Source organism: Harmonia axyridis, chromosome 4, assembly GCF_914767665.1.
Source record: "Harmonia axyridis chromosome 4, icHarAxyr1.1, whole genome shotgun sequence".
Taxonomy (NCBI): domain Eukaryota; kingdom Metazoa; phylum Arthropoda; class Insecta; order Coleoptera; family Coccinellidae; genus Harmonia; species Harmonia axyridis.
The window spans coordinates 24,405,569-24,427,583 of record NC_059504.1 but is presented as its reverse complement, the minus strand read 5'-3'; the positions used below and the strand labels follow the sequence as shown (position 1 = coordinate 24,427,583).

At 35.2% G+C, this 22,015-nt stretch overlaps 1 protein-coding gene across 6 annotated transcripts in view; it reads left to right on the top strand.

The window, feature by feature from the left end:
* LOC123678795 (growth factor receptor-bound protein 10-like) overlaps nt 1-22,015 on the top strand; it is a 453,358-nt gene that overhangs the window by 187,570 nt on the left and 243,773 nt on the right. The window lies entirely within an intron of this gene.

Genomic DNA, 22,015 nt, shown 5'->3' with positions numbered 1-22,015 from the left:
TACACTAGACGACTGGTATTGGCAGAGTGCTTACGAATTCATTGGTGTACAATCACTTGTGCCGTTCGTGTCGTGTTTTGTTCGTTACACGATGGCTGAAATAACTTACCATATACATACATATAGATTACTTTTTTCTCTTTTCACTTTTCACTCCTCACATAAATATGTTTTGCCATTGATAGACTTCAACAACCAGTACTCAACTACAAATTGTTTATGAAACGTTTTTTAAATAAATCATCGTTATAAGTTGAATCATGATGAAGCAAACTCAAAAGTAGATACTTACTTGAAAAGTTTAACCCTTTTTATTTCTGCACTGACATAAGATGGATTTGAAGAAAAAAACTCCATCACTGCGAATTAATCTATTTTAGGCAAATTGTCACTTTGTCCTTTCACGAAGCCTTCTTCTATTATGGTGACATAAAAACAAAACTCGAGTTAAAACTACACTGTACAACTACAAACGGCGCGAGAGCCTTGGCGCGGCTAAGTATTTAAACGTAATTTATGGTGTAGCAATCACAGGCAAGAGCCGTGACGTCACAGACCAAAGACGTTCCGCGCTAAAATACGTAAATTTAAATAATCTATTTCTCAGTCATTTATTGATGGATTTTCAGAATGTTTTCACTGATTGATCAGTTTTGCTCTATATTTTACTTCTATCGTGTCAAATATAGTATTGTCAACATGACTAAACTAGTCCATTTGGCCTCACTTTCGAACTGCTCATTCATTGCTCTAGATGTGGATGCTTTGGAAAGTAGTCACGGTTTCATATGTTTCGGGTATTTCAACATTTCTTATGCCATAGAACCGACAAGGATTCATTTGAAAACGGAATAAAATACCACACCAATTATGTCTCAGCTATACCTTTACTTCAAGTTGTGCCAAATATGGTACACGGGAACAAAACCTTTTTTTGCTTTATCAACTTGAGTATTTTATTCTCATGCTGCTAGAAAGATATGTCTCAACACTTACCTGTGTGCCACTATTCATTTCCCAACAATATTATCAAAAACAACTGAGATATCTTACTGGAAATATCACTCTAACGTGCTCTGACGTATTGAACATCCGATACGAACTAATAACTTCAGTAAATATGAGATAAATCCCAGAGAGGGGGTACGAATGTTTTCCGTCGAAGAAGCGAGCATACCGTATATGGAACAATTTGATGGGGGACTCAAAACGAATAGGGACTTAGAAAATAACGTTTGTATATGATGTGCGAAATTTGGCACAGTATGCAGTAAGGGGTTAAATGTTTATTTCTGCTTCAAAGCATTTATCTTTTGTGTTCCAAAACCTTCAGCCTATCGGGCAGATGATGAGTTTAGCTCCGTTGTGTGACGGAGACTGTTGGAATTTAGTTGTACAATGATTTGAAAATGGATTTTTTATATGTCTGATATTCATGATATTCGGAACACAAACTTTGTATGTATATACAGGACTTCAAGATGTATATGCAGTGTACGGTAGGAATTCAATAATTGATTGATACGGCTCTACAGGACTCCATTACTTTAAGATTGGAAATTAGACAAATTATATTTTTTTGAGCCACAAAGACTTCATTGATGTCAGGCGATTCACCCCACAGAATAACCTTGTAATTCAGCTGAGAGTACCTTGAGATAGTATACTCCCAATAACGAGCAATATATTTTTTGACCCTTTTGAAAATTATAAGATTAACATCGAAACAAGACAAGTACATCCTTGTTAGATAGTTATTTGGGCTGTTTCCATCATCTATGCAGTCCTTCGGCACGTTTCGGCAAGCATTCGCCTGCCGTCTTCAGGGAGGTAGTTCTGAGAAGGATCGATTGTTTAGTTCTGAGAAGGACCGTTTGTCAAACTTGGTCTGTCTGAACTTGTACGCACCATACTTTTTTCGAGTTCGTATGAGGTAATCGGAGGAAGTTGAACCCTGTTCAGGTCGGCAGCATATCGACATCACCAAATAAAAAAAAAGGATCAGAATTCGGACGGATAACTGTATACACCATCTGCACAACCCGAAAATTCGACTACTGCGCAATCCAACTCCACATACCGGAAGTGAGGTGTAACTTATATTAAGCTCAATGAGTAAATATTACTACTGTATACTAGTGGTGAGAGTGAAGGGATTGCAACAGATACGACTAAAGTTCAAACCTTTATACGAACTCGAGTTTTGGTTTGGTGTGTACAAATCCAGACAGACCCAGTTTGGCAAACGGTTCTTCTCAGAACCAAACAATCGGTCCTTCTCAGGACTACCACCCTGAAGACGGCAGGCGAAACTTGCCGAAACGTGCCGAAAGACCGCATAGATGATGAAAACAGCCCACATAACTATCTAACATGATCAACCTCATCCATCATCAATATCAAGGCAACAATTAGGTACAACCTTAATAAATAAAACGGCTGATATTTGGAAATGAATGATGAAAAGCAAAAGAAGTACAATTTCCAATAGTGTAAAAATATCATACGATATTAATTATTTATCTGGTTAATGTATCAGCAAAATGCCATCAACATAACTATTGTCAGACAGAAGGTCTCCGCGCCATTACGTAGGAATCATAATCGAAAGTAACCCAAGGAGAATGCATGTCATCGAGGGAGAATAGCGATATACCGATTTTACCATTATTATCATTTTCTTTTCATCATTCATTTTCAAATATCAGCCGTTTAATTTGTTATATTTCATGATTAATGTCGCTCAGGCTGAAAAACGGTAGATTTTCCTTGTTGACGTGGGAATTTGCTTTTTCAAGGTACCCGTGGAGGAAGTAGTTAGGTTTTTTGTCCGCTGGGTGGCGCTCCGCAGTAATTCATACTGACTACAGTCTGCCAGCGTTCAATAAGGTGCCTGCTATTTCGTTTATTTGTCATCTTGGGTAGAGTTATGCGGTACTGATGATGCCTAATAAGGGTGAAACCGGTATATCGCTATTCTCCCTCGATGACCTGCATTCTCCTTGGGTTACTTTCTATTATGATTCCTACGTAATGGCGTGGAGACCCTCTGTCTGACAATGGTTATGTTGATGTCATTCTGCTGATACATTGACCAGATAAATAATTATTAATATCGTGTGATGTTATTACACAATTGGAAATTGTACTTCTTTTTATTTTAGGTACAACCTTATTTTCATTCTCGATGTAACCTAACTCAAATTCAACACAACTTTGAATATAATGTGTAGGAATCTTCATAACTCCCTACCGAAATATTTTTACGGCATAACGCATTGTGGAGCTCTGTAAATTCTTTATAAATTATGAATCATATAAGGTAAGTGAATTTTATGAATTTTGTATTGAGAATAATGATTGATTATGAGGGATTATTGTTATTATGGTTTTTTAGGTTGACTTTTCACATTTCAAACGTGATATCATTTATATAATTTATCCCATTCGACTCTGCCACTGAATATATATTATTATCCCCGATTTTAGCCTATACGCGTAGGATAGAAAAATCTCCTCGCCGTCGGCTTTCTCACTCGCCGCTAAGAGGAACATTCACTCAATCCCAGATTTTTAAAATATCATAAGGATAGAGCTCGGTCGTGTCCGGTACTTGTGGTCCCCTTGTCCCTCATCAAACTTCAGGTCCTCTTTCACATGATCTCGCCGATCCTTGGACCTGTCCGTCACCTCCTAGGAATTTTCTCTCTATCCTTGCAGTACCTAATAGAACAGCTTTTTGCATTATATTACATAAAAACTCACTAAGTCCTAGTTGCTTGATATTCCTCTTGAGATTTGTGGGTACTATTCTAATTGTTGAAATGATAATTGGAATAGTTTTCGTTGATATCATTCCCCACCGACGCATCATCTGAAATTCGAGGTCCCTATATTTTGAAATTTTTTCGACCTCTTTTTGACGCGGGTTGTTGTTATTTAGTATTGCTACGTCGATGAGTATTACTGTCTTTTGATGTTTATCGACTAGTAATATATCTGGTCTGTTGTAAGGGACTATTTTATCAGTCAAAACCGTACGAACCCAGAATAACTTATAGCGTTCCTTTTCCAGGATGGTCTCCTGTCGGTACTTGTAGTATAGCATTTTTTCAGAATGAATTAGTTTTGATATGGTTGCAAATTCTTTTGTAGCATCTTTTCTACTACATCGTGTCTCTCTTTATATTCATTTCTTTCAAACATTTGAGATACTCCCGTGATATGGTGGTTTGTCTCATTCGTTGTAGAACCATATGGGCATCGATCGTCAGTAATGGTTCGATCCTTTATGATATGCCTGCAGTAATTCCTCGTTGAGTTCACTTATTCTGGGGTGGCTAAAAGAAAACCTTCCGTTTCTGGGTACATTGCACCTGATGTGAGCCAATAGTTCGACGCTTCAATGTCGACATGATCCTGGTTCACCTCGTTGAAATGTCTTCCATGCAGGGGTTTCTCTCTCCATCTTTGTAGTTTTTCTTGGTTTGTCTGATGATTGTATGAAAATTGCTCCTTGTGAAGATGTAAAGATATTGATTCGTCTGCTTCACTCAGTATTTTGTAAACCTCTGATGTACTTGCTTGATATCTGAAGTATTCCTGTAGGCTTCCTATCTGCCCAATGGCAAGTTCCATGATGTCCGTCAGAGCCCTGCCTCCTTTATTTCTCGGCAGTGCAGTCCTCTCAGTTCTGCTTTTCGGATGGTGCTTGTTTGCTTTTGTCATCGGCGTTCTCATTTTACGTTGCAAGTTTTCGATGTCTGTATTGCTCCATGAAACTATTCGCAATGAGTAGGTATGTTATAATCGAACATGCACATGTGTTGATGTCTCTCGTCATGTTCCTGTTGTTGAGGTTTGGTTTTAATAGTTTTTTGGTTCTCCTAATGAACTCAGTCGTCAAGTCTTGCTTCATTCTTTGGTGGTTCATTCGTCGGTTTTGTTTCATTCTAAGGTATTTGTGAAGATCATCCGACTTCATTCTATTTTCTGTCCATTTGCAAGTGTAATCGGTTCATCTTGAATTCTTCCTCGCACTACACAGAGAGTAGGACACTTGTGCAATCCGAATTCCATACCTACATCTTTCGAAAAATGTTCCACTAGTTTGACCATAATTTCTAGGTGGTTCTTATTGCCTGTTGTCAGTTTCAAATCATCCATGTACAGCAAATTATTGAGATATTATTATTACAGCTCAACAAACTTCTACTATTCTTTATTTGAAGTATTGATTCACTTCTATCTAACGGAGAGCATAAGAATATAATGAAATATTTTCCAATACCGAGAGGAAAGCTTTCGTGGGGTTTCCTGGAAACCTAGAATATATAAGAAGAGACAAGAGTCAATAACCGCCCACCTCCATCATAATCAATTCTTTTATAAGGTCACGACATCAACTTCCACTACCCTGAAAGTGTACGCTTACAGTCAAAATATACACAATGTATAGTTTCAAACTGTATCAGCTTACTGTGGTCACAAAAAAAATGCAATTGTTTTAATTATTGAATGTATGAATACTATTATTTTTTTTTGTTGCGATTCAAATTTATGTAGGATCTGGTCTCCAACAAAATGTAAGAAGCTTTGGACCGACTCTAGTAAATAAGTTTTATGTATGTGAATATGCCTTAATTTAATGAATATTACTAAGTGTAAACAAAATGCATCGACGGCATAAAAGTTTCAATGGATTTACAGAGAACGAATTGCAAGTGTAGATAATGTGTAAAGGAGTGTAACTGGGGGTTGGGAAAGCTCGTAAACGAACACGGTGGCACCGGATGTCACATCCTTATCACGTGCTGGTCCTTCGAGAATATTCCAATGCTAAGATTTCAAGTAATCCGCGAGTTTTGTGGCCGGTACGGTAAAACTCTTATTGGACTAGGGGTGGTACTTTCCCCCGATAACGGGGTGATGCTAGGGATGCGGTCAAGTTGGAAGAAGGGAAGTCAATAGCCATAGGAGATCAGTCAGAGAGTAAGTCTAAATTCGGGAGTCTAAGTCGAGGTAAGTTCAGAGTCGGTCGGTCAAGAGTAAGTTTCTGCCTAAGTCGAGAGTCGATCAGAATAAGATGTAAAAGACGGTTCGCGGACTACGATAACACGAGTCGAGAAAGAATTAAGGACGAGACGACCGAAACTTGAAATAAGACGAATACGAGATATTCGAAGACGTTTCGTAATAAACATTGGTCGATAAGACGAAATTCAGTACCGCAGTGAGAAATTGTAGTTAAGACGGTAATTCATTCTCTTCAATATTAGAGTCGATGCTCTTGCACAGCATCATTGCATTTCAAAATAAATATAAGATTTCATGGTATTTGACAACACTCTAATCCAAAGAATATTGACAAGTGTTCAACAAAAGCCTCGAGTACGATGTTTTCATTTACAGAAAAAAAAATTCTATTCCTAAATCTCATTATTCTCTGCATCGGTATATCGAACAAACCGCTGCAAAAAATGTCCGTGTATACCTTCCAGAAAGCCGCTTCAGAGCTTGTTAATCTCGTTAAAGAGGGACTACGCCAAAACAGGACTCATCTGAAAAGCTTGTTAGAAATGCTTCATATAATTTTTCGATCAGTGCGGCCATCCTCCAGGGATTTTATTTCCATCGCTAATCGATCCAATCTTGAACATTAGGCACGGTGGTTCTCGGCCTGATGCACACGTTTAATGCATGGCTGGGACCAGGGCTGTAGTTGAGGAGACCCGCTGTATGTTTGATGTTATAAATTCAACTCAAAGGATAATACATGAACTACACTTAATCATTCTGGAGTTTATAGAGTGGTTTCGGTTTATACCGCCGGCATAAATCAGACTGGTCGGTATCCTGAAACATCGTTTCGAGTACATTACGTGTAATCATTTGAAAATCGAATGAAAAGATTTTCTTGAACTCGAGTATAGATCATTCCGAATTTTCATTTATTATGGTCATACGTTTCTCAACATTCGTTCATTATCGATTTATTACCGATTCATGACCGATTCATTACCGATCATTTATGCGGAAATTTCATCTGCTGATGACTGTTTGAGTTTGCAGGAAGACATAGATGTTGTGAATAGGTGGTGTAACAGCAAAAGATTTCAATTAAATGTATCGAAATGTAGCGTAGTGTCTTACACACGGAGGAAGGAAGTGCATCTATTTGATTACAATATCAGAGGTATAAATCTCTCTCGGCTTACTGAAATCAAGGACCTGGGTTTGGTATTTGATCAAAGGTTTTCTTTCATACCACATATTACTCAGCTAATCTTATCGGCATGTAGAATATATGGTTTCATTGTACGAAACGCGAGATTGTTTGAGAATTCGTCAACAATAATTCACTTATTTAACGCGTTGGTCAGAAGTAAGCTCGAGTATGGTTGCCTAATTTGGCGCCCAATCTATAACTGTCATGCTCACCATCTAGAGACTGTACAAAGAAGGTTTTTGAAGTGACTTTCATATCGTGAGGATGGACTGTACCCACCTAGGGGATACGATCATAGTATCTTATTATCAAGATTCAATTCAAAAAGCCTCGAATGCAAAAGAGGTTTGCATGCCATCAAACTCCTTCATGGTCTTCTGGGTGGTAGAATTGACTGCGTTGAATTGCTGAGTAAGCTAGATTTTTTCGTACCTCGCCCGAATGCTAGAACCAGATATTTTTCTTACATAAGTACACCAAGAACTAATTTGCTTTTGCAGTCACCACTGAGATTTGCTTGTTCCGTTGTTAACTCTCTAGCAGATAGATGTGATCTGCATTCTCAATCTCTGGATTATATATGTGATTTGTATTTGAATGAAAACATCTGAAGTTAAGGTGAACACGCATGACATTATATTGTATTCGATTTCCATTTCTTTCTTGTATTTTGTTTTTATTTTCCGGGGCCTGAAAACTGTCTATTGGGGTGTGTATGGGTTGTTTAATGGGTCTTAATTTTCATGATTCCATTGGATTATGTTCATGAAATAGCATTGATTTTTTTTTCTTGTTAAATTAGTATTGATTGTTGTTTTTGATTTCCTGTAATTGGGTATACCTGTTGGAAATAAAGGCTTATTATTATTATTATTATCATCTAAGGGTTTCTTGTTTATAAATATATAAAAAAATTGACATAATTTAGTCCTTTTTCCTTCACAACATAATATATCTTTATGATATATTCGATTTTTCACCTTAAAATACAATTCCAACAGTAGCAGAACATTACGAATCAACCAAAACAAAATTCAAAACTGTACAAACAGAGTAAATGGTTAACAAATTGAATAACTAAATAAACATAAGGACAGATGTATGTTTCGGAATTTTCTAATTCAATAATACAATTTTTCCTCATCAGTGCCTTATAGTTTAGAAACTCACTGAATTTACCAACTCACAACTTATATACCTACTTCACGAGAATTGCAATTGAGGAATCTCAAAACTAATTGACAATAAATGTTTCTATAGTTCAAATTCACAGAAAAACAATCAGGACAGGTAGCCATTGGTTCTTTCTTGTTCTTCTCGTGAAACACAAAAACAAATCGTCATTTACAATTGAAAAACAAATTTAGAAATTTCAAATTAATCTTTTGGATGAGGTTGACTCTTAATCAATAAATGATCACTTTAAATTATAAAGTTAATTGGGTCTACTTGATGAATATGAATTGAAAATTTTGAATTTGAAATTCATCAAGTAGATTCAATTAACTTTTATAATTTAAAGGTTTTTTGTTTTATGATATCTATAATATATAAGTGTAGAAAGTGGGTCCCGCCAGGACGAAGGAAAAGAGGTAGACCGAGACGCTCTTGGAGTGAGGGAGTGCACCAATCTATGGAACAGAGACAGTTGAACGTGGAACTGACACAGGATCGCGAGGCTTGGAGAAGAGGACTGGGTAGACGGCACTAGGCTGTATCTTACTAATATGTGATATACCATATTATTAAGCCCAGAATATATATATATAGAAAGTGCACAATGTCTTTTCTGGCGATTCTATGCATCGATAAACGATTTTCAGCTGTTTCCACATATAAAGTTCAGAATACGTTATTCCATAGAATATCTTAATCTCTACTCATATTTCCATCATAAATTTTGTTTTTTCTTCGAAAAGCGCCATTCCTAACGAATTTGAATATTGATTCATTCATCCCGTAATGAGTTTTCTATGATATTGTCATGAAAATTTGATACTAAAACATGATTGGGTATTTTTATTAGTGTGTTCAGAATGCCTTTCAAATAGTTTTTCAATAATGAGAGATTTCCTTCTGAACATCCCGGAATCGGGTCACTTTTGAAGCTATCATCTTTTGACATTTGACAAGTAAAATTTACGTAAAACTAAAGCATATTTGGGTCGTCGTGAAGCACCTTCTCAGGTGGCAATGGTGAAAGGATGGAAAAAGTTGAGGTGTGGGACAAGTTAGGACCAGTTTCATAAACAAAAGTAAAGTCTCGTTTTCCGTGAGAAGTTTCCTTTACAAATGAAACGTTTTTCATGAACCAATTTTAAGGTTAGAAAAAGTGTCCTTTCTCATGAAGTCCCGATATTGTCCCTTCATGGCAAGAAAGCGATAGTTTTCTTCATGTTTGCTCTATGAGTACAAAACATAACCTCATTTATTGTGTCATTTCCATCACACGTTTTTCTTTACCACATGAAATCTTTCTGTTGAAATTATCATATAAGACTTTATGCTCAAAATTTCAATTCAACTTCAATTCAACAATTATTTCCCATTCTATAAAATATTACCAAATGCAGACAATAAATCACTCAGTGTAGCAAATCCTAGGAAAATTAAATAATTTAATGAAAGAATGCTTTCTCTAGAATACGGTTGGAATATATTCATGGAACCGGAGCCACATTCAAGCTTTCTAATAAAACGGTCTTTACCAAAGGGAGGCTTTTCGGATGTATTATGAAACTTGCCTTTAGTGATGTCAAGAATCGAAATCCTATGCGTCGCTCAAAAACAACTGAGAATATTGCCTGAAGAATTGGATCTGAATGTTTTTAGAGCTACGTTAATCAGCAGAATTATCGCATTTGGGGCTAGGAAAATCCAAGAGTGATTGTTGAAAAGCCTCTCCATCCTACAGCCGTCATTGTTTAGTGCGATTTTTGGACTGGTGGTGTGATTAGACCTCACTTATTCGAAAATGCCATGAAATAAATAATATTCAAACTAAAGTTACGATGTACTAGCCTGAAAAATGCGGTATGGGCTTCGCATTACACTCTAATTCAGCACCGGTGGGTATTTAATACCTACCGCATCTCTGCAGAGTCTCTCCTCCACGGTGGAAAGGGAAGGTGTATTTGGCAGGGACAATTGAGTATCAAACTGATGATTTCATCAGTGAACCTCCGAAATTGATTCGAGAACCCCTCGCCAAAGTGGTGACCATGTCGTGGGGCTGAAGGCTGTGCATTGCAAGCGCTGAAGCGACTAAAATGTCACGCCTCCTAGCGTGTTTATCAGACACAAGCGACCAACATATGCAACGCAGGGCCTCGAGAACCTCTCGCCAAAACATATAATATAATCGTCCTTTTTATTACCAAAATGAAACCTCTTATAGGAAAACCCTCTAGAATAAAAATATTGGCATAATATTTCCGTAAAAAAAAATCCGATCAGCTCATTTATTTGTTTTGTGTATTCTAAACAATACGTCGAATGTTTCCGTTATTTCTGGACAATCGTAAAATCAAAACTTCTCATAAGGAAAAATTACCAACAACAATGAGGCCATAAAAAAAGTCCTGCTTTACCTATACATATAAAAAATTCTATAGTCTCCAACGTCGTACGAATAACGTGCACTCATGAGCTTCTCCAAGTCAGGGCCTCTCTCGAATTTTGCACCTCAAAAACTCATACAAATTCCACTTGCGTAACATAGATCAAAAACACATTCGCCGTCCCGATTGTCACAACCTTAAACTCAACCCTGACGTCTGCGAATTTAATTTCCCCTGTTTAATTTTTTCTTACATGAATACGAAATTAAGGACCGCAAAATCGTAATCGCATTCCACGGCCAGGGTGACTGGGAAACGATTCCGATGGAAATTGTGTAAGGAAATTAGGCACGCATTCTTGGCTGTGACAGGATGACGTGAAAATTGGGGAAAAATCCCGAGTTGACGACCATTGTTCAACAGATCCTCATTAATTTTAATATTATAATCAGGAAGGATGTCGACGTCGAGTCCGAATTTGAATTTGGAGGACGAGGAGGAGGGAACGTTGTGAGCTGGAACAAAGCAAGGAGTTTGAGAGAACGGAAAAGTCTGTGTTTTCATGGAATTAATGTTGAGTGGCATGTTTTTGCGCATGGGTAGATGAATAATTTGCTCTTGCACTTGCTCTTTGTATTGTAGGGACATATATTTCAAGCGGAGATTTCTGAGGTCAAAAGAAACAATTTTTTCCTTTACAATTTTGTTTGATTCGGCTCGGTTGAAAATATACACGCTCTGGAAAATAAAAAATAAACAATGTAATTTTAAGTTATTCCGCAAATGGTTCTATCGGAGAAAATGTTTTTTAGAACACCTTTGACCTTAACATTCCATAAAAATACCAGAAATTTGATAAACCCAACTCTTAAATGTAAGTTGAACGGTCAATAATGAATATTTGACCATTCTGAAAAATAAAGCTGAGCTTTGACACAGCTCTAATACTATGAAGGTACCTCATTAAAATCAACATTCTGTTTTGAAGTATCCAGATCATTCTCGAAGCGCTTCTTCAAAATTATTTCACAAAATAGTAACATTATAACATTATCAATCAAAATCTGAAAATCCCACTGAAGATTGTTGCTACTGAATATTACTGTATTCTTCTTCAGGTCATTCAAGTCTACATCGAAACCACTAGTCACTATATAACTTAAACACAATTTTATGAGATCGAATTTTGCTATTCGATTATTTCATCCTAGAGCATGTGATTGATATACTTTCAAGAAGGCCATAATTGTTTTGATGTTTAAACAAATCAAGTGAGTAGAAAGAAGTAGAATATTCAATTGTGGATGTTCATATGGAATAATGCCAAAATCAAGTAGTAGAGTTAACAATAATATGAAAAATGTAATTGATTCAGTAATTGAGAAGTACTTGTGAAATAAAATATTCAATAACAAGAGTTCAAATGATAATTATTACATAGACATCACATCATTCTTGCTCAAGCATTGTTACAGTGCGGAGATTAATTTTGGATACAACATTCAATTCAATTTCACATTTTCATACTGATGGCTTCAAAACTATTGATGCAATAATAATGCTTCGTTTTATAAAGAAATTGCTTTCGATCAGAATGCATCCACATGTTTTTTTGGAAAAGAGTATTCAAATTTCTTGAAATTATTAACAAGAATTCAATATTCTATTGGGTTCCTTCAAATCTTTGATGCCTTTTATTTCATGCTACCATTCATAACATAATAATTATAAATAAATAAATAACATAACTTTAATACTTATAATAATCATTCAGCTTTGCACGATAATACATAAATATTACACAGTGGAAATATCTGAGGTCAAAAACTAGATTATTTTAACTCCTAAGATAATTCTACATAGATTTAGGATTGTGTTTTTATATTTGACAACACTCAAAACCTGATGTTGAAACTTCGAACGTTCACAAATGAATATTTGGCGAGTTGTTCTCGAGCGAAGTTACGAGGTGAGCCCCCTCCCAGGGCTTTGGTGTTTCGTCCCGAGATCGCTGGTGGACTCATCAGTTGGGCTACCTAGCAATCTCTGCCTGAGTCACACACTCTCACACCATCGTGAAGAAGTGGCCCTGTTGCAACGCAACGATATTAAATTAGTGGAGATGCTTATTAGAGCTAAAATTGATGGTTGCGAGCTCAATTCGTTATTATTATGAAAAATGGAATAGAAAATTAAGAGAAGAATATTCATTATTTACAGCCAACGAAATGGCGATAAATCATTTATTGTATTATAAATAATACTTCGTTCAACAAATGGAATGATAAAAATGAGTTTATGATGGTTTTTACCAAGATTAAAATGGTATATGTCTTATGCTTGGAAACAATTCAGTGTGCAGGTTTTCAGAAATGGGAGAGCTCATTAGGAAAATTCAAAATGTCGGTATCATTTCACCTATAGCGACCCAGAAGGCTTGAAAAAAAAAAAGTGTTTCTTTCAACCTCAAGAATCTACTGTTGAAATACAGTGAACTCTCGGTAACTCGAACCTCGTTAACTCGAGTTATTTTCAATTCCGTTGGAAAACCTGTCTATACCGAAAAATTTCCATGCATAACTGGAAATGATTTCACGGATATATTCCACCATTTTCACCTTTATAAATCGAAGACACACAAAAATACCTCTATATAACTCGAAGTCAGTAGTTGATTCCAAACCCCGCCGCACAAGTTGAAACGTGTTGGTGAATCGAGCGTATTTAATATTGGAATAATTGCATCGTGAGGTTTTATAGAATTTAGTTTTGCTTAGCTTTTAGTTCTGTAAAGGCTGTAGAAAATACACCCTGAGCCTCTGAGAGACCTCTCAGAAGATTGGAATTTTTACGGAAAACTTATTTAGAGTTTTCACTCTCAATTGCTGAAACAAGCTTAAAAAACTTGAACCTAAAAATGAACGAAAAATAACTATTTGAATGAATTAACTTTTTTGACGTTTTGGAATCAAAATCAGACTTCTTCATCAGACAAACACTTAAAATATTCAGAATTTGTCAATTGGTATTTATGAACACAGATAGTCGCTGGTCTATTTCATTATGAAATTTTGTATTGTCAATTCAGTTTTCAGTAAATTCATCAAATAATATGTTTACGATCTAGTCCTACTATAGAGAACAAATATCACTATTCTCCACCTCTATAACTTGAATTTTCATTTGGTTTACCTCTATATCTGATTACCTCTGTAAGTCGAATTTAATCAAAAATGATCTGTTTAACTCGAACTACGCTCATATCGTACTACACGTAACTCGACGAAAAATCCTGGTTCAAAGACTCACCTTGTATTTGGCTGGGAGAAGATCTATAAGGGTTTCAAAAGATAGTCTTATAATATCCGAATCTCATGTTCTCGGAACCGATGGCTTTATCATCCATGAAATATCACGAAGAAATCTTGAAGAGATTATCTCCGAAAAGAAATTCACTAGATGCTACCCTGAAAAGTCCAATTTTCTCCCGACCGTTCTTCATTTGTTTTTCCAACAATCGAAGAAGAACTTTTTCACCGGAAGGGCTACAATGTAGCAAAGTAATGAAAACAAACTCACGAAGTTGCCGCTCAATTTTTCATCAAATTATTCCCCGTTTCCGTGAACCAGAGAGATCATTCGCCCGGAGGTATTTTCTCCATCGGCTTCTATGTGGGACGATGCATCAATGGCTGGACAATTTTAATGTTCCAAGTTGGCAACTATTTCAGGCAACTCTGAACGGAGCTCATAAAAATTTATGTATGTGCATTTAACCTGGGATACGAAGGAGCCAAGAAGTCATGAAACTATGAAATTCCAGTTATCCCAGCCATAGTTGTGTCTTATAGAATGTCTGTACGCGTTATATTCGCAGATTTATGGGATTATTGTACAGATTTATCATTAACAAAATATACAAAGTAGAAATTTATGGTCTCACTTAATTGGTTGTTTCCATTGGTTGAATTTACCATGTGGATCACGTAGTGTCGAACTTGAATCAATGGACTAGTTTAGTGATGTTGATAATACTATATTTGACACAATAGAATTAAAATATAGAGCAAAACTGACAAATCAGTGAAAAAATTTTGAAAATCAAATCAATAAATGACTGAGAAATAGATTATTTAAATTTACGTATTTTATCGCGGAACATCTTTGGTATGTGACGTCACGGCACTTGCCTGTGATCGCTACACCATAAATTACGTTTAAATACTTAGCCGCGCCAAGGCTCTCGCGCCGTTTGTAGTTGTACAGTGTAGTTTTAACTCGAGTTTTGTTTTTATGTCACCATAATGGAAGAAGGCTTCGTGAAAGGACAAAGTGACAATTTGCCTAAAATAGATATATTTGCAGTGATGGAGTTTTTTCCTTCAAGTCCATCTTATGTCAGTGCTGAAATAAAAGGAGTTGAACTTTTCAATTAAGTATCTACTTTTGAGTTTGCTTCATCATGGTTCAACTTAGAACGATGATTTATTGAAAAACGTTTCATGAACAGTTTGTACTTGAGTACTGGTTGCTGAAGTCTATCAATGGCAAAACATATTTATGTGAGGAGTAAAAAGTGAAAAGAGAAAAAAGTAATTTATATGTATGTCTATAGTAAGTTATTTCAGCCATCGTGTAACTAACAAAACACGATACGAACGGCACAAGTGATTGTACACCAATGAATTCGTAAGCACTCTGCGAATACCAGTGGTCTAGTGTGTGACGTCACGCCACTTACACGTACTATGAAATTATTCTTCCAAGCGCAACTTCAAAGTCCCATGACTTTTTCATTTCTAGAGATATTTCAATGATTCTTCCACATTTTTGTTTCATTTTACTTAAATTTTTAGAATTAATCCTTTAACAAAAAAATGAAAACTAGTCCATTGAAGCAACCAAATCCTATGGGCAGTGCTGACACTAGGTTTTGTGGCGTCTCTGATAAAGCAATTGAATGTCGTTCGTTGAATTATTCTCTGGTTTTTAGCGATCCTTCTTCGAATACATAGATCATTTCGTCACAATATATTATGAAATTTACCAATTTAGAGCTGGGTAAGGTGTCAAACGACAAGATTCTGCTCGCTGATTTGAGATTCAAGACTGGACTTCATATTCAAGCTACTCGACTTGTTTTGACTTGAAATCAAGTCAAGTAGTATAATTTCAATGACAGATCAAGTATTCATTTATTAAGTACTTGAGAAATCAAGTACTTTCTATCAAGCTATTTCATGTTTAGCAGTTTTATTGTGTTGTGTGCACCTAGCATAAAACACTGTTATTTATGAAACTAATTATATAAAAAACAAAAAATATCAAGTATAATGAAATGGATCCAAAATCACTTTAATTCATAAAAAATATAAAATAAAAGTAATATATAGTCTTTTAAAATTGAGTAACCTCCAAGCAATGTTTGATTACATCATTTTCCATTTAGGCTCTAATACACATGAGGCAGCCTATGGATTTTTTGTTTGATCAACAGTTGTAACATTTAGAGGAGCTATGGAAAATTTTCTTTGCACAGAAACTGAAGATGCTAGGGTTGATTAAAACATCTTAGCTACTTTTTGCAAAGTTTGAAAAAACGTTTCGTGCCTCTAAAATATCTTCAGAACTATCAACACGTGATTAAGTCAGTAATTTATCTATTTCATAAAACCATTTCAATTGCTCGATGTACAGGAGATTTCTTGACTAAACTGAGGAGATCGATGTCAAACTCACTGTATTTATACTTTGAAGATGGTTGCAGCTTGCAGAAATATATGCCGTGCGACTCGTGCGTGTCTAGCTTGAGTAATATCATGCAGCTTGATATCGAGTCGAGCAATAAATATCTCAAGTCAAGAGTCAATTTGTCCCTAGCGTGATTGTCAAGCCAAGGAGTTGGTTGGTTAATATCAAGCTACTAGACTTGATGAATCCCTATCGCTATTGACGCATCTTCAAATTTGATTAAATCTGGCCTATAGATACTAGAAATTTACAGAATAGGTTCGGATCTTGAAAGCCGCAGATGAATTCGTTAATAGTCAAAATTTGACTAGGGATTCCGAAAATATTGCTTTTCTAAATTTTGTTTTTCTATTGATTTTGAAACTGCATACTCCACCATGGTGAAAATTTGAATTTGGATGAAAAATGATAATTTGAAGCCCTGTGCATGTAGATCTTGTAACAGGAGCTAAAGAAAATTAATGAAAAATATCGAAAACAAATTACAAAACTCGAGATTTTCAAATAACCACAACAAATATTTTTCATTTTTTTTCTACGTTTAAAAAGAGGAAGGTTACTTGGACTAAGGAAAAACTGCTATTTCTAACTGAGTGGAGTAGTCTGTGACACCCGGGAAACATAGGAATGCATTGAAATTTGGTATTTCAATAACCGAATTTGAAATTTAATGAATTCTGATTATTTGTATCCATCACGAATTATTGATAACGAATCATGAAATGTCAAATTGAGTTATCGAAACATCGACCTAACCTGCCTATCCCATAGCGACGGCCCTGGATTCATATATCCATTAAATTCGACAACTTGTGTTCTTGAAAACTCCACCGATTCACTTCTATAAATTAATACAGAAATAGCAGATCATAACAGAAAAATTTGTTTAGAAATAACAATCAGAAACACCATATTCTGTACATCATAAAATTATTACCCGTCTTCAAACTTGAATAACAGGCTGAAATTACATTGTTTCTGATGAGGTAAAAAAAAGGTGTAACTGGTAGAAATCGGATAAATTGAAAATTTTTTTTTAGAAGAACCATTGATAACTCGAACAAATGAAGAAATTTCGAAAGTTTTTTGTGACTGATCGCAGCACAGCATATCAACTAACGAGATACCATGATTCATTAAGAATAAAAATTTTCTTTAGAACTGTACTATGATATGAATTATTGGTTTAAATTGAGTTTGATTTCCACAAGAACACTTATACATCAATACTGACTTGAAATATGAAATAAATCAGAACTGTAATGGATGAGTATTCTAACGTGAACTGACAATTTCATTGTGTTATGGACGACTTTGCTGGACTAGCAAAGAGTGTGGAAAATCTGTCGGACCCGTCAATTTCTGATTCTATAGGGAACAACTTTTCCGCTTCCTGTTACTTGAATCAGAAATTGACGGGTCCGAGAGATTTTCCACACTCTTTGCTAGTCCAGCAAAGTTGCCCATAACACGCTGAAATTGTCAGTTCACGTTCGAATATTGAAGCCGAGCACAGTTAGGACTTAGATGGATGGTTGGGAACACCGCGTACTGTAAGCTTGCACTTTATTTCCTTCACGCAAAGTCCTCCGCTATAGAAATGGATGGTGTATTTGGTTGACATCACTGAGTGCCAAACTAAGATTTCGTCAGTGATATTAGGACGAAAAAACGCAATCTCTTCAAAAATTTTGCTCGGGTCGAGTACTGGCGTCTCGCCAAACAGTGTATTTGGAATATTTAAAAACATACCGGATATATAACGAGAAATTTACCGGAAAATCGAAGTGTTAAGTTTTCAATGTACAACACTCTATAAGATATAGTAAACAACAAGCTTGAGTAAACGTTTAGTGTTTGGATATCACAGATAAATATAAAGAATTATCATTTTGTACTTCCAGGTTACTCAAAATACTTTTCTGATTTATATATCTTCTTGCTTATAACAAACATAACAGAAATTCAAATTTTATAAAAGGTACTTCGCGTAAGCGGGTCACTGTGTTTTGTGATTAATTGTTTGAGCAAGATTTAAAAGTGACGCATCAATATCATAGTATTTTTCACCAGCTATCCAACTACCTCATTGAGTTATCAAAGGTAACCTGCATTTCCAAAAAAAATGTTTTCGCAAGTTCGACCGGTTTTCATATTTGAATGAGACAATGTCTGAGCAATGGTTTTTTCGTAAATGAAAAATTTCTAGAAAGCTTTTGAGACAATGGGGAAATAAGGTTGCTTCATAATGTACAAATAACTGAGTAACTTGTTGTATAACAACGTGATATAGTAACATGGTTGGATCGTACTTTCATCATCGATTTAAAACGGATATTCCATTATCAGTATCAACGATTTGAGTCGAAAAATGTTGATATATTCAACATGAACGATGATTTAATGTTGAACAGAAACGTGTATGTTACTGAAATAAAGGAAAAAGAATATGAATGTTTAGATCAAAGTTGAATGGAAACGTGATGATATAGTTATTAGAAAACTTTTTTTTTAGCCCTGAAGAAGTGGAAATATATCCGCGAAACGTTGGCATTAATTGGATTTAGTTTTTTGACTATCCTCGTTTCCTATCATCCTGTGAAAAATATGGAATTATGATCTCAGGAAATGAAATACCAGACACGTTATCAGAAAACGTTTTCTGACTAAAGAAGTGGCTATTGAGTCGTTTCAATGTAATTTTGAAATAACGTCCAATATCAGTATATTGAATAATATAAACAAAGTAACTCATCAAAGTTATTAGAAAAGTATACAGGGTGAGTCTTTGACTTGTACATATATTTTAACCGAAGATTCTTGAGGTCAAAAAAAACACTTTTTTCATTTACCATTTTTTCCGATTCGGCCCTGTTAAAAAGATATAGCCATTTTGAATTTTCATAATGAGTTAATTCACCCCTGGTAACCGGAACACTGAAGTTTTCGCAAGTATAAGATATACAATTTGAACCTTGGAAATGAGCTACTAGATTGGAAAAGCCATCATAAACTCACTTTTAACATTCCATTTGTTGAACAAAGTAGTATTTATAATACAATAAATGAGTTATTCCAATTTCATTGACGATAAAGATTAAATATTTTTCTCTTGATTTTCTATTTCATTTTCGATAATCATAACGAATTGTGCTCGCTACCACCCATATTAGCTTAGCTCTGATACTCATAATTCATATCCATTCATTTATTATATCGCATTTATAATATATCGTTGTTTATTTCAGTTCGTGCCATTCAACCTCACATTCTCAAATAAATCTGTAAAAGTTCTAACACAGACTAACTAGTAATCTGTGCTAGTAGTCTGTGGTTTTAAGTTTGAACCTCAAATTTCGAGTGTTGCAAATTTAAACACAGCAGTTCGAATAATCTATGTTCTAACCTAAAATATTCATTTTCAGTGAGATTACACTGTTGTTATTATGATATTTGATAACATGAAATGAAAATCATCGAAGATTTGAAGAATCCCAACAGAATATTGAAGTTCCATACATATTTTCGAAAAATTTAATAACAATTTCCAAAATAATTGTGTGGATACCAAATAAATAAGTGTGCATTCTGATAGAAAGTAATTCCTTTATGAAATGAAGCATTTGATTTGTTCCAACTATCTCATAAAAATAAAAATAATGATCTGCTTCAATATTTTCGGAGCCATCAGTGTGAAAATATGGAAATGAAGTTTTATGGCTCTGTAATCAATGGAAAATGTTAGACTCCACTTGTAATCAAATTGGTTCTATAATATTTACCTACATTATAGTCAACTCTACTACTTGATTCATCTTGATTTTGCCATTGAAAATAAATGAGAGGTATTCAATATGAATATCCACAGTTGAATATCCTGTTTCTTTCAACTCACCTATTTATTTTCATATTAAAACAATAATGGCACTCTTCGAAGTATGTCAATCATATGCTCTAGGATGAATTTATGGAATAGCAGAAGAATAAAAGTATTTAATCTCAATCACATGAAAATTTGTCTAGTATGTACTTAGTGGTATGTTTGGATGTGAGTTTGAATGACCCTCAAAGAATACAGTATTGTTCGATAGCAGTAGTCTTTAGTGGGATATTGACCGTTGTCATTATAATGGGACTATTTTGTGAAAACTTTTTTAAACATGAGCTTCATGGGAAATCTGGACTTTTCAAAATAGAATGTTGACTTTAATGAAGTATCTTCTTATAAGAGCTGTGTCAAAGCTCAGTAATTTGTGATCAAATAGAAGAGCTGAGGTGAGTTTATTAAAATAACTTCATTTTCAAACTAAGTTGGCTAGTACTTCAATTCTAGAATCTGAGACATGACATCATAGTAAATATTCATTTCTGTGGTTTTTTTTCCACAACAGAACAGAGTTGCATTTAGCCAAAGTACCCAATTTTTCGAATTTCACAGATAATTTTTTTTTTTTTGAGATCAAGTTACTCGAAAACGGCGCTTTGTAGGAGAAAATATGAAGAATACTTTTATTTTTCAAATTAGCCAAATATTGTTCAATGAACGTTCAAATTACTTTTAAGACTTGGGTTCTTCGAATTTCTGGTATTTTTATGTGATGTAATGTTCATAATGAAGTAACTGAAAGATGTGTAGGGAATTTTGTGTTTGGAGAAGATGTATCACATCAAGGAAAAGCTTTATTCCAGAAATCATCTTCTTCAATAGAACCATTCACGAGATATAGCTGAAAATCACATTTTTTTATCGATTTTTAACAGCCTGTATCTTTGTAACCGGGCCGAATCGGAAAAAACTATAAAGGAAAAAAGTGTTTCTTTTGACCTCAGGAATCTTCGGTTGAAATATATGTACAAGTCAAAGACTCACCCTGTATATGTAGTTTCAAAACTAACCTTTGAAAAAATATGTAGCATATAATGTTATCTACACGCATCTGAAACACGTTAGATTTCTAAACCAAAATGACATCGTTAAAAAATTCAACCGGTAACTTGAATTTCAATGAAGCAACGTTAAATAAACGTTGAATCAACGTACATGTGCTTATTGGGTCCCTCTATGTGAGTGGGGCTCCTAATACAATGAAATAATGTCTCACATTGGATCCATCTCTCGTCACTCGTGCAATAAACCAACCGAACCAGCTGAGTATCTAGAAAACAGACGCGAGAAGGCAACAAACAAGAAACTTCAAACAAACCAGCCGTTGCAGGAAAGTAAGACGTCCCATGCATTGTCGTCTGGAAAATAATTCCATACTTTCCGTGGCGACGCCGGATTCCAGACAGATCTCTTCTATTAGGGGAAGATTAATAATTTCGGGAAATCATCTCGACGTGTAATAGATGTCCCGGCACGGATTCCGCGGAGAGAGGCTGTCTCCGTCGAAAAATCATCGACTAATGAAAAAAGGAATTTCCATCGCCCCATTACGGTAATAGATGAATCATTCCGTCATTCCGAGAGTCCCGT